General features: G+C 44.1%; 1 long non-coding RNA gene across 3 annotated transcripts; it reads left to right on the top strand.

Annotated features, from left to right (window-relative positions):
- The first annotated feature begins 2,635 nt into the window (after positions 1 to 2,635).
- On the top strand, positions 2,636 to 12,590 carry LOC307203045. Of its 3 annotated transcripts, none has more exons than XR_013833099.1 (3): positions 2,636 to 2,678; positions 6,447 to 6,792; positions 11,536 to 12,590. It is a non-coding gene; the product is annotated as an uncharacterized lncRNA (long non-coding RNA). The 3 variants fall into 3 exon arrangements; XR_013833100.1 differs by lacking the exon at positions 2,636 to 2,678 and adding an exon at positions 2,815 to 3,554 and having other exon boundaries at positions 6,470 to 6,792; XR_013833101.1 differs by lacking the exons at positions 2,636 to 2,678; positions 6,447 to 6,792 and adding an exon at positions 7,528 to 8,533.
- The last annotated feature ends 248 nt before the right edge of the window (positions 12,591 to 12,838 follow it).

Genomic DNA, 12,838 nt, shown 5'->3' with positions numbered 1-12,838 from the left:
TCCTGACATATGGTTGTCAAGCCTCTGCTTAAAGACCTCCAAAGAAGGAGACTCCCCCACACTCCTTGGCAGCAAATTCCACTGTCGAACAGCTCTTACTGTCAGGAAGTTCTTCCTAATGTTTAGGTGGAATCTTCTTTCTTGTAGTTTGGATCCATCGCTCCGTGTCCGCTTCTCTGGAGCAGCGGAAAACAACCTTTCTCCCTCCTCTATGTGACATCCTTTTATATATTTGAACATGGCTATCATATCACCCCTTAACCTCCTCTTCTCCAGGCTAAACATGCCCAGCTCCCTTAGCCGTTCCTCATAAGGCATCATTTCCAGGTCTTGGACCATTTTGGTTGCCCTCCTCTGGACACGTTCCAGTTTGTCAGTGTCCTTCTTGAACTGTGGTGCCCAGAACTGGACACAGTACTCCAGGTGAGGTCGGACCAGAGCAGAATACAGTGGCACTATTACTTCCCTTGATCTAGATGCTATACTCCTATTGATGCAGCCCAGAATTGCATTGGCTTTTTTAGCTGCCGTGTCACATTGTTGGCTCATGTCAAGTTTGTGGTCAACCAAGACTCCTAGATCCTTTTCACATGTACTGCTCTCAAGCCAGGTGTCACCCATCTTGTATTTGTGCCTCTCATTTTTTTTGCCCAAGTGCAATACTTTACATTTCTCCCTGTTAAAATTCATCTTGTTTGTTTTGGCCCAGTTCTCTAATCTATCAAGGTCGTTTTGAAGTGTGATCCTGTCCTCTGGGGTGTTAGCCACCCCTCCCAGTTTGGTGTCATCTGCAAATTTGATCAGGATGCCCTTGAGTCTATCATCCAAGTCGTTGATAAAGATGTTGAATAAGACGGGGGCCAAGACAGAACCCTGTGGCACCCCACTAGTCACTCTTCTCCAGGATGAAGAGGAACCATTGATGAGCACCCTTTGGGTTCGGTCAGCCAGCCAGTTACAAATCCACTGAGTGGTAGCATAGTCAAGACCGTATTGTACCAGCTTCTTTACAAGAATATCATGGGGCACCTTGTCAAACGCCTTGCTGAAATCAAGGTAGGCTACATCCACTGCGTTCCCTTCATCTACCAGGCTTGTAATTCTGTCAAAAAACGAGATCAGGTTAGTCTGCCATGACTTATTTTTCAGAAATCCATGCTGACTATTGGTGATCACAGCATTCCTTTCTAGGTGCTCACAGACTGTTTGCTTAATGATCTGCTCCAGAATCTTCCCTGGTATTGATGTCAGACTCCAATCCTTACTAAGTTCTCAGCTTTGAGAAAGTGGGCAGAAATAAAAACCCCAGTCGTGTCAAAGTGCATTTTTTCCTGTTGGAAGGGAAATACTTGATTCTGTGTGTTTTACAGGGAAGAGTCTAGGGCAGTGCTCAGAAAAAAGCCGCTCCCACCCCATTACTTGAAAGTTTTTGTTATTATTCATATTTATTATTAGTCACTTCTTCAGAAAGGTAACCTCAAAGCGACTTACAGAAACAAAGCATTTAAAAACAAGAGTAAAAACAACCCAAAATGCTAAACCTTAGACTCATAGCTAGAAGCAGTAAGAGCTGACAGAATTAAAAAAAAAGTAAAACTTAGGGAATGCCTAGATGAGATTTTTAAATATAGAACTGATGAACAAGGGTCTTCAGTAGCAAATCTGCTTAGGTTACAAATTTCAGAACTAATACTCTCAGCTCAATAATTTTTGGTAGAAACAAGTCTGACAAATGCCTAGATAAAAATTTTAAAATGAGGAATCAAATGGAATATTTGGTGTGTTGGGAGAGCCCCTCCAGCTAAACCTCACAGGGTGGTTGTGAGGATAAAATGTGGTGGGTGAGAACCATGGATGCCACCTTGAGCTTGGAGGAAAAGGTGGGATATAAATGCAGTAATCAAATAATATGTTGTGTATTGAGTCAAAGGATCTTATATCTGTATTATTATTGTCTGTATTTGCATTAGGGTAAAGTAACTGCCTTTTGGTTCCAGAGGGTACAGCTACTATTGGTTCATTTAAGCTGCTGTATTTGGATCCTCTGTCTTATTGGTTTCCTCCAAAAGGCAGGACTGTGATTGCCTGATATTGTTCCCTCCAAAATGTATCCTTTCTAGCTAGTTCCCTGTCCCTATAAATGTAGCTCTCCCTCCTCAGGTCTCAGTCTTGTTGCTTTAATAAAGAAGTGTTACTAGAGAACTGTCTCCAGCATATTATGTCAAGAGAGCTGAAATCACAAACCCCACGTCACAACATAATACATAAATTACTTTCCAGTAATTAAGCATAGGATCAGGCTGTTAGTCTAGCAAATTGCTTGTTTTGGTGATTGGAAATGAAACACAGAAAGTTTCCTTCTAGGAATCAGTCCATGAGTCTGTCTAACTCAGCGTTGTCTGCAATATTGACTGCATGCGGCTCTCCAGGGTTTCAGGCAGGGAACTCTCCTCTCAGCCTTGACCTGGAGATGCCAGGGATTGGGCAAGGCTGGCACCTCCTGCATGCAGAACATAGGATCTTCTTACAGCCCTTTGGGATTGTTCTAGTTGGTTAGAGCATGGTGCTGATTGTGGGATATAATGCTGTTAGTCGAGTCCAACATTCCGAGAGGACTAACTGCCTCTATGTGGCAGGCAATTTGTCTGTTGGTCGGTTGCTGCAAGGAGTGTTAACTGGTAACTGCTTGGATGCAGTCTTCTCATGATTCATTACTATCTAGTATATAGTTTATGAGTTATTACTGGCCCAGAGTTGTGTAATTCCCCCCCTGGTTATCTAGTGGGGATTAAGTAAGCCCTCCCTTCCCTCAGAGGTTACAGTAACCTAAGACAGTGATCTCCCTGGAAAAGACCCTGATGTTGGGAAAGATGGAGGGCACAAGGAGAAGGGGACGACAGAGGACGAGATGGTGGGACAGTGTTCTCGAAGCTACCAGCACGAGTTTGACCAAACTGCAGGAGGCAGTGAAAGACAGGAGGGCCTGGCGTGCTCTGGTCCAGGGGGTCACGAAGAGTCGGACACGACTAAATGACTAAACAACAACAACAAAAGGCAGTGAAGATAAGATTATATTTTTGAGATGTCTAGTGGAGTTTTTGAAAAGTGATCTAGGACGAGGCTTGTCTGTTCTAAATGAACATAATTTTGTGCGCTGGAAGCAATGCTTAATAGCACTTCTAGATGTGAAAGGCGTCCTCGATGCTATAAAAGCCCCTGACCTACAAGCACGGATGAGGGTGAAAAGAATAGGAAAGCCAGATTAATCATTTTTAATGGACTTCGCGATGAACACCTCTCAAAGATAAATTCTGAAGAAACTGCATCTCAAATTTTAAATTATATTGAGCGCATGTTTGGAGACACGATGAAGAGCCCCTATGTTAATACGTGAGTTAACCAGACTGAGAATGAATTCTAAAGATGAATTCACAAACCATATGAACCAATTTACAGAAATTACTCAAAAGATTCAGATTACCCCCAAACCATTTGATGAGGAAATGAAAACATCATTTCTGTTATCATACCTAGGACCAAGATTTGATGCATTTGTGAGTATAATGGACCACAAAGGTCTAACATTAAGAGACCTGACTGCTTATTTTAGACAGGAATGCAGAGGGAGAGCTTAGTCTCCAGAAAGAAATATTAAGAGTAAAGACAGCAATGATGCGTCTAGACAGTTTGCAAGGCCCAAAGACACACAGAAAAGTGTAGGTTTTTTTAATTGTAAGAAGCAAGGTCATATCGCTAAGAATTGTAGATTACTCAAAACAGATAAACCATTCCCTTTTAAGCCAAAAGACGAAAAGAAGGGGAAATCTGAATGCAGTTGGCTACTACAAGAAAAGAATTTAACTGTCAGGAATTGTCAAAATAATAGTAATAGGTGGATCCTAGACAGTGGAGCAAGTTCACATTACTCTTTTAGAAAAGACTGTTTTAATGAAATTAATGAAGCAGTAGGATTAGAAATTGAAATCGCAGGTGGAAATATTGTCAAAGCGAGAGGGGCTGGTTCTGTGAATTTGAAATTTAATGCAGAAAATCAAATTTTACATACCACAGTAGAAAGAGTCCTGTATGTTCCACAGCTCAGATGCAATCTGATTAGTGTGTCCAGTTTGGACAAAAAGGGTTTGCAGATAACGTTTGGAAATCAACATTGCAAAGTAACAAAGAATGGCAAACTGTTTGTTCAAGCTAAACTAATAAATGGTGTATATGAGGCTGATAGTTCAGAGAATGAATCCGCAAAGGTGGCACATTCAAGCCAGAAGGATGAGGCGGACCTGCAGTTATGGCATAGAAGGCTTGGATACAGAGACACCAGCACCATTCTAGATCTCCAGAAAAGTAAACTTGCAAGAGGATTACAGTGGTACCTCGGGTTAAGAACTTAATTTGTTCTGGAGGTCCGTTCTTAACAGGAAACTGTTCTTAACCTGAGGTACCACTTTAGCTAATGGGGCCTCCTGCTGCCGCCGCACGATTTCTGTTCTCATCCTGAAGCAAAGTACAGGTAACAGCTAGCAAAACAATTTCAATGAAATGCATAAGTTGTATAACTGAGAAAGCTGTAAAATCTTCATTTCCAAGATGCATAGAGCAGAGAAGCAGTAAAGTACTTGATATAGTCTACAGTGACTTATGTGGACCAATGAATGTTCCCTTACTGGGTGGGAACAGATACATACTAATTTTTCTTGATGATTTTTCAAAATACTGTGTAGTGTATTTCATCAAAGAAAAGAGTGACACGCTGGAAATGTTCCAAAAATAGTTAGCGATGGTTAAAAATAAGTTCAAAAGAGCTCCAGCTATACTGATGACAGACAATGGAAGAGAGTACTGCTCACGTGATATGCAGACTATACTGGAGAAGGAGGGAATTGAACATGTGACCACAATTTCTTACACACCACGACAAAATTCTATAGCTGAGAGAAAATTTAGATCCATCATGGAAATGACCAGATGTATGTTAAAGGATGCATCTCTACCACACAGGCTGTGGGCAGATGCAGTGAATACAGCAGTTTATCTCCAGAACAGATTGCCAAGAAAGGGAGCAAAGTGCACACCTTTCAAACTTTGGCATGGGAGCGTTCCTAATCTGTCACACATATGTGTATTTGGGAGTCTGTTATTATCACATTCCTAAAGAACACAGGGGGACGCAGGTGGCGCTGTGGGTAAAACCTCAGTGCCTAGGGCTTGCCGATCGCATGGTCGGTGGTTCGAATCCCCACAGCGGGGTGAGCTCCCGTCTTTCGGTCCCAGCTCCTGCCCACCTAGCAGTTCGAAAGCACCCTTAAGTGCAAGTAGATAAATAGGTACCGCTTTATAGCGGGAAGGTAAACGGCGTTTCTGTGTGCTGCGCTGGTGCTGGCTTGCCAGAGCAGCTTCGTCACGCTGGCCACGTGACCCGGAAGTGTCTCCGGACAGCGCTGGCCCCCGGCCTCTTAAGTGAGATGGGCGCACAACCCTAGAGTCGGTCACGACTGGCCCGTGCGGGCAGGGGTACCTTTACCTTTACCTAAAGAACACAGACACAAACTTGATACCAGAGCGCAAGCAGGTATCCTTGTGGGGTACGCTTCTGGAGGCAAGGGATACAGAATTATGGACTTACACACTGGTAAGATAAATGTATACCATGCAGTGTACCGTATTTTTCGCCCCATAGGGCGCACCGGCCCATAGGACGCACCTAGTTTTTTTTGGGGGGGGGGGAAATAAAGAAAAAAAAATTATTTTCCCCCCGGGTGCGGGGCTGGGGCAGGGGAAGCCCAAGCTTCCTCCAACCCCAGCCCCCAGAACAGGCTGCTAACCGCAAGTCGTGGGAGAGCTGCGCGAAGAGCTTGCCTGCACCCAGAAGCCTGGGGCGCGCTGAGCTCAGCATGCCCCAGGCTTGGGGTTTCGCGCAGCTCTCCACTAGCAGCCTGTTCTGGGGGTTGGGGTTGGGGGTCGGGGGAAGCTCGGGCTTCCCCCACCCCAGCCCCGCACCTGAGGGGGAAATAATTTTTTTTCTTTATTTCCCCCCCAAAAAAACTAGGTGCGTCCTAGTTTGCAGCTCTCCCACGGCTAGCGGAGAGCTTGCCTGCACCCAGAAGCTTGGGGCGCGCTGAGCTCAGCACGCCCCAGGCTTCGGGCTTCGCGCAGCTCTCCCACGGGTTGCGGATAGCTTCCTGAAGCCTGGAGAGCGAGAGGGGTCGGTGCGCACCAATGCCTCTCGCTCTCCAGGCTTCAGCGAAAGCCTGCATTCGCCCCATAGGACACACACACATTTCCTCTTCATTTTTGGAGGGGAAAAAGTGCGTCCTATAGGGCGAAAAATACGGTATTTTGATGAACACAGTAAAGCTGAAACTAAGAATAATATTTTATTTGAAGACACAGAAAAGATTAAAGATCTTGTGTATTTTCCTTCAATACCCCAGCAAAATCCTGATCTGTCTTCCAGTGTAAAAGTTGCAGAGGACCAGATTCCTGGTGGCATCAGAGACAAAGAGGAGGACTCAGATGGAGACATGCCAGTGTTGGAGGAGGATGAGGAAGCTGATGCGGTTGCAGTATCAGAGGTCAGACGCTCATCCAGAACTAACAAAGGTGTCCCACCAAGAAGACTGTCCTTCACAGGGTCGGTGTTTCCGCAGGAACCTTCCACATGGGAAGAGATAGAGAAGATGCCAGATGCGCAAGCCAGTCTCTGGAAGAAGGCCACACAGGAGGAGATGGATGCACTGCATCAGAATAAAACCTGGACTCTCACTGAGCTACCTCCCGGTAAGAAGGCCATTGGCAGTAAGTGGGTGTTCAAGGTTAAGAAGGGGGCAGAAGGAGAAGTGCAACACCACAAAGCCAGACTTGTAGCACAAGGATTTTACAACAATATGGTGAAGATTATGATGAGGTTTTTGCACCAACCGTGAGATGCAGCAGTGTGAGGATGCTTCTAAGTATCTCAGCCTACAACTTTTCTACACGGACAAATTTCAGAAGAAATTTATATGTGTCAACCTAAAGGTTTTATAAAACCACATCAGGCACATTTAGTTTGCAAGCTGCAAAAGGGTCTTTATGGTCTCAAGCAGGCTGCTAGAGCCTGGAACCAAAAATTGCATAGAATGCTGATGCAGCTTGGTTATAAGGAGGGTCATGCTGATAAGTGTTTGTATAGTAAGTCAAGTAATGGACAATTCTCATACGTCTTAGCATTTGTAGATGACTTGATTATTGAAGAAGAAGAAGAAGAAGAAGAAGAAGAAGAAGAGGAGGAGTTTGGATTTGATATCCCGCCTTTCACTCCCCTTCAGGAGTCTCAAAGTGGCTCACATTCTCCTTTCCCTTCCTCCCCCACAGCAAACACTCTGTGAGGTGAGTGGGGCTGAGAGACTTCAAAGAAGTGTGACTGGCCCAAGGTCACCCAGCAGCTGCAGGTGGAGGAGCAGAGACGCGAACCCGGTTCCCCAGATTACGAGACTACCGCTCTTAACCACTACACCACATTTGATGTATTGCTACATCAAATGAAAAAGACTATGCACAAATTGTAAAACATCTTAACAAAGAAGATGTTTCTTCTTAATCAAAGGCAAAAGATTCAATAACTTATTGAATGCATGCAAATGCAAGATGCAAACACAGTTGCTACACCCATGGCCACTGATTTCTTAAAGAATCAGCAGAATTCAAAGCCGTTGCCAGACAATAATGAATATAGATCAATTATTGGTAAACTTTTGTATTTAGTCACCACATGTAGACCTGATATTGCCAGTGCAGTGGGGATACTTAATAGGAAAGTAAATGCTCCCACTGAGTATGATTGGGCAGGTATAAAAAGGGTGGAGAGGTATCTAAAGGGTACTATGTATTATAAGATTACCATCTGTCAGTAATCCTAGTTTGTTTGGGTATACTGATGCAGATTGGGTAGTGACAGTGTTGATTATAAATCCACATCTAGGTATGTATTTATGTTTGGGGATGGACCTATTTCATGGGGTAGTTATAGGCAGAAATGTGTAGCATTATCTTCCAAAGAAGCAGAATATGTTGCAGCTTAGGAAGCATGCACAGTGGTTGCCTGGTTGGATCAACTCATTAAAGATTTTGGGTTGGTGAGCAAGGTACCTGTCAAACTGCTGGAAGATAATCAAAGTTGCATGAAATTATCTCAGAATGAGAAGTTCCACGCAAGATCAAAACACATTGGGGTGAAGCACCACTATATCCGTGACATGATTCAAAGTGGACTTGTGGAACTATGTTATTGCAGCACCAAAGAGATGACTGCTGACATTCTAATACAGCCTCTGACTAAGGAAAGTTTCCAGAGTTTACAAGAAAAACTCGGACTTTGTGTAGTAGATTAAAGTTGTTTAATTTATTAATGTTGTATTGCCTGAGAAGGGGTTTGTGGGATATAAAGCTGTCAGTCAAGTCCAACATTCCGAGAGGACTAACTGCCTCTATGTGGCAGGCAGTTTGTCTGTTGGTCGGTTGCTGCAAGGAGTGTTAACTGGTAACTGCTTGGATGTAGTCTTCTCATGATTCATTACTATCTAGTATATAGTTTATCAGTTATGTAACCTAAGTCTGCCTTCAGGCTGACAACCTGAATGAATCTGATAGTAAAGTAGTTTATGTTAATATGATTCAGATTCATGTGTGTTTTCTTTAAGAGGGACTGAAAGGGATTATCAACCAGGAAGGTATAATTATTGATAGGACTCAAACGAGTTAGCAACCCGCCTGTTGCTGCATAAACTCAAACAGGGGATGGTTTAAACTCTGCTAAATTATATAAGCGTTCCCACATTGATAACATCAAGGTTGCAGGTTCAATCCCCGTATGAGACAGCTGCATAGTCCTGCATTGCAGGTATTATGGGCTGTCCCGTGAATCCGCTGGATGAAATAGCGGAAGAACGTTGCCTCAGGAGAGTGAAGAAAATTCTCAGGGATGATTCACACCCTGACCGGCACTTTCTTGATCTCCTGCCCTCAGGCAGAAGATATAGAAGCATGATTAATCTCACCAACAGGGTAAAAAACAGCTTCTATCCGTGGGCTGTTAGGCTGCTGAATGAAAAGATAACAACAGGGCAAATGACTTTTGGGTTTGGCGGGTGTGCGTCAGCAAACGAGGGGAATTAAGACTAAGAGAGCTGAGTTGGGGGGTGCTCGTGTAATCTCACTGTATACAAGTGGCAATAAAGTATTTCAGTGGCAATAAAGTATTTCAATTTCAATTTCAGGGGGTTGGACTAGATGACCCTCAGGATCACTTCCAACTCCACAATTTTCTCTCACTCTCTCTGATAAAATATGTCAAGTGTTAGAATACTATTTCAGCTCTGTCCCTTTCACAGAAACCCCTTTGAATAGAATCAGGGAGCAACTGCAGAAGTCATGCAGCCAAGGCCATAAACAAACCTAGCAGCAGAGTTCAGTATATCAATGCTCATAGGTCCTGACCGTAAGTAGTTACCCTCCAATGTGCTACTTTTGGAAAAGATAAAATTGGCTTCGTCAGCAGTTGGAGCAATGCCCGCTTTCCCAGAGGATGAATTATAAGAAAATTTTGATTGCATCTGTCTGATCTCAAGCTAATGAAAATTTGGTACCAGGAGGAACCGCTCATTCCATTTGCAGCAAGCGTTTTACGAATGGATGCCTAATATATCTAGAGGTTTTTGTTTTGTTTTTTGTTTTAAATGCATTTATCTTTGCTCCATTCTGTGGTGTTGCTTCCCAAGATGCTCAAGCAGCCAAGCATTCAAACTTTTGTAGCCAAAGCAGACTCTCCCCCCCCCCCCACCAGGCCTATGGAATAATGACATTGGCTTCTTTGGTTCAATAGCCCCTGCCTTTGCAAGGCCAGGACCACCTTTAATTCAAACATGCATTTCTTAATATGATTACCATATATTTATATGGTGGGAAATACTATTATTGAGACACATCTTACACCAGGCCATTATCCAACAGGGGAGCCCAACCCTCCAACAGAAGACTAACAAATGTGGTTACGTGGTTAGAGTGTCAGACAGGACCTGGAACAGCACCAGGGTTCAAATCCCCACTCAGCCATGAAGCTCACTGGGTGACCTTGGAGTCAGTCGCTGCCTTTCAGCCTAACCTACCTCACAGGGTTGTTGTGAAGATTCAGTGTGTGTGTGTGGGGGGGGAGCTATGAACACCAATTTGAGCTCCTGGGAGAAAAAGGTGGGATATAAAATATGGAAAATAAATAAATAAATTTACTTGGTTTTTCTTCTCCATATCTGGCCAAAGTGGCAAGTCCCATAAAAATGGCAATAAAACAAATAAACAACAATGAAAGCAAAACAGCAAGGACAAAAGAGCCAGGATAAGACCGATTGCAAGGACAGCAAAATAACAACAACAACAACATAAACAACAACAACAACGGTCTTATTCAACATCTTTATCAACGACTTGGACGATGGACTCAAGGGCATCCTGATCAAATTTGCAGATGACACCAAACTGGGAGGGGTGGCTAACACCCCAGAGGACAGGATCACACTTCAAAACGACCTTGACAGATTAGAGAACTGGGCCAAAACAAACAAGATGAATTTCAACAGGGAGAAATGTAAAGTATTGCACTTGGGCAAAAAAAAATGAGAGGCACAAATACAAAATGGGTGACACCTGGCTTGAGAGCAGTACATGTGAAAAGGATCTAGGAGTCTTGGTTGACCACAAACTTGACATGAGCCAACAGTGTGACGCGGCAGCTAAAAAAGCCAATGCAATTCTGGGCTGCATCAATAGGAGTATAGCATCTAGATCAAGGGAAGTAATAGTGCCACTGTATTCTGCTCTGGTCAGACCTCACCTGGAGTACTGTGTCCAGTTCTGGGCACCACAGTTCAAGAAGGACACTGACAAACTGGAACGTATCCAGAGGAGGGCAACCAAAATGGTCCAAGGCCTGGAAACGATGCCTTATGAGGAACGGCTAAGGGAGCTGGGCATGTTTAGCCTGGAGAAGAGGAGGTTAAGGGGTGATATGATAGCCATGTTCAAATATATAAAAGGATGTCACATAGAGGAGGGAGAAAGGTTGTTTTCTGCTGCTCCAGAGAAGCAGACACGGAGCAATGGATCCAAACTACAAGAAAAAAGATTCCACCTAAACATTAGGAAGAACTTCCTGACAGTAAGAGCTGTTTGACAGTGGAATTTGCTGCCAAGGAGTGTGGTGGAGTCTCCTTCTTTGGAGGTCTTTAAGCAGAGGCTTGACAACCATATGTCAGGAGTGCTCTGATGGTGTTTCCTGCTTGGCAGGGGGTTGGACTCGATGGCCCTTGTGGTCTCTTCCAACTCTATGATTCTATGATTCTATGAACAACAGCAACGTATTAACAGTGATACTTATGGAAAAGATTTAGCCAACTTCCTTGGACTCCCTTTGATGTCAAAGTCTTTTAGCTGCCATTAAAAGAGCACTAAAGTGTGCTTCCTTTACCCTTTAAATTTTTTCCTTTGCAGTTCAGAAATATGACGGCGGGATCACTCCATCGGTCATCAGACTTCATTTGAGCGCCTGAAGAACAGGAGGCTTCAAAGGCAGACCTTCAGCTGCTGTTGATCCTGCCTTGCTTGGTATAATGCTGCATTGTGTGCCCTGCAGAATCCCATTCAAAGCTCCTGTCAGTTGACCCTGCCCAGGGCTGAACTCAGAACTGGTTGCTCTCCCTGCTTTGAAAGGAAGCCATGGTGCCCAAAGTCAATAACAGAATCTATCCGAATGTTGCCATTCTAGGACCTCTGTTCTCTAACATGATAGCAGGACATGCCTGCAATTGTCAGATGCCCCGATTATACAGTACTGTACATGCTTCTCATTGCTAATAATTTGCACCAGGAAGGGCTTGGAGCAGTTTTTTTAATGCACAGACAGTACCTTCTTTCACAGGTTTGGTGAGTGCATGGAGAGGTGCCTGAGCTGGATTTGGGGGCAGCAACTAGGTGGATTAGCTAGGCTTGGAGGGACTCTTGGCTCAAGGGGCAATTGCCAGAGGCTATCTGCTCCATTATTGGAGGAAACAAGCAATAAAAGCTCCCAGCTTGACTTGTAAGTCTGGCAACAGTAATTGGCATGTGGCCACTGATGTTTGTTTGATTTTCATCTGTGGGGAAATGTACTGCATCAGCACCTGATCAACAAACAATGTGCAAATATTGCCCCTTGTGGGACAATAAATCACATGGAGAACTTGAAGAGGAGCACACAAAGTCTGGCATCTGCAAGGGGACCCAAAGCTCCAGGGAGCGTGCTTCCCCACTCGCTGACAGAAAGAGCACTTGTAAAGACTTTGTAACTAAGCCTTAGTGCCTGAGTCGTCTATTTTTCATCCCCCTCCAAGTCCTTTTTCCTTTTGTGACATGACTTGTAGCTTGTAAAACCTGAGGGCAGAGACCATTTCATTAATGAGCATTGTAAACCACTCCAGAAGCCTTTTTCTCAGTTAATGAGAGGGGTTTATAAACACATCCAATAAATAAATAAAATGATAATGTGTCAAATTCATGAAACTATGAAACTGAAAGAAGCTGTGTCACACTTGGTGTGCCTTTTGGTCCAGGCCTAGAACAAGGGAAGAGAACAGGGGTTGGGTCTGCATTCACCATTCCCAGGAGCCAGTGTGGTGTAGTGGTTAAGAGCTGTAGTCTCGTAATCTGGGGAACCGGGTTCGCGTCTCCGCTCCTCCACCTGCAGCTGCTGGGTGACCTTGGGCTAGTCACACTTCTTTGAAGTCTCTCAGCCTCACTCACCACACAGAGTGTTTGT

The sequence above is a fragment of the Podarcis cretensis genome (assembly GCF_951804945.1).
Source record: "Podarcis cretensis genome assembly, chromosome: 14".
NCBI lineage: Eukaryota > Metazoa > Chordata > Lepidosauria > Squamata > Lacertidae > Podarcis > Podarcis cretensis.
This window is presented reverse-complemented; position numbering and strand designations above follow the sequence as displayed.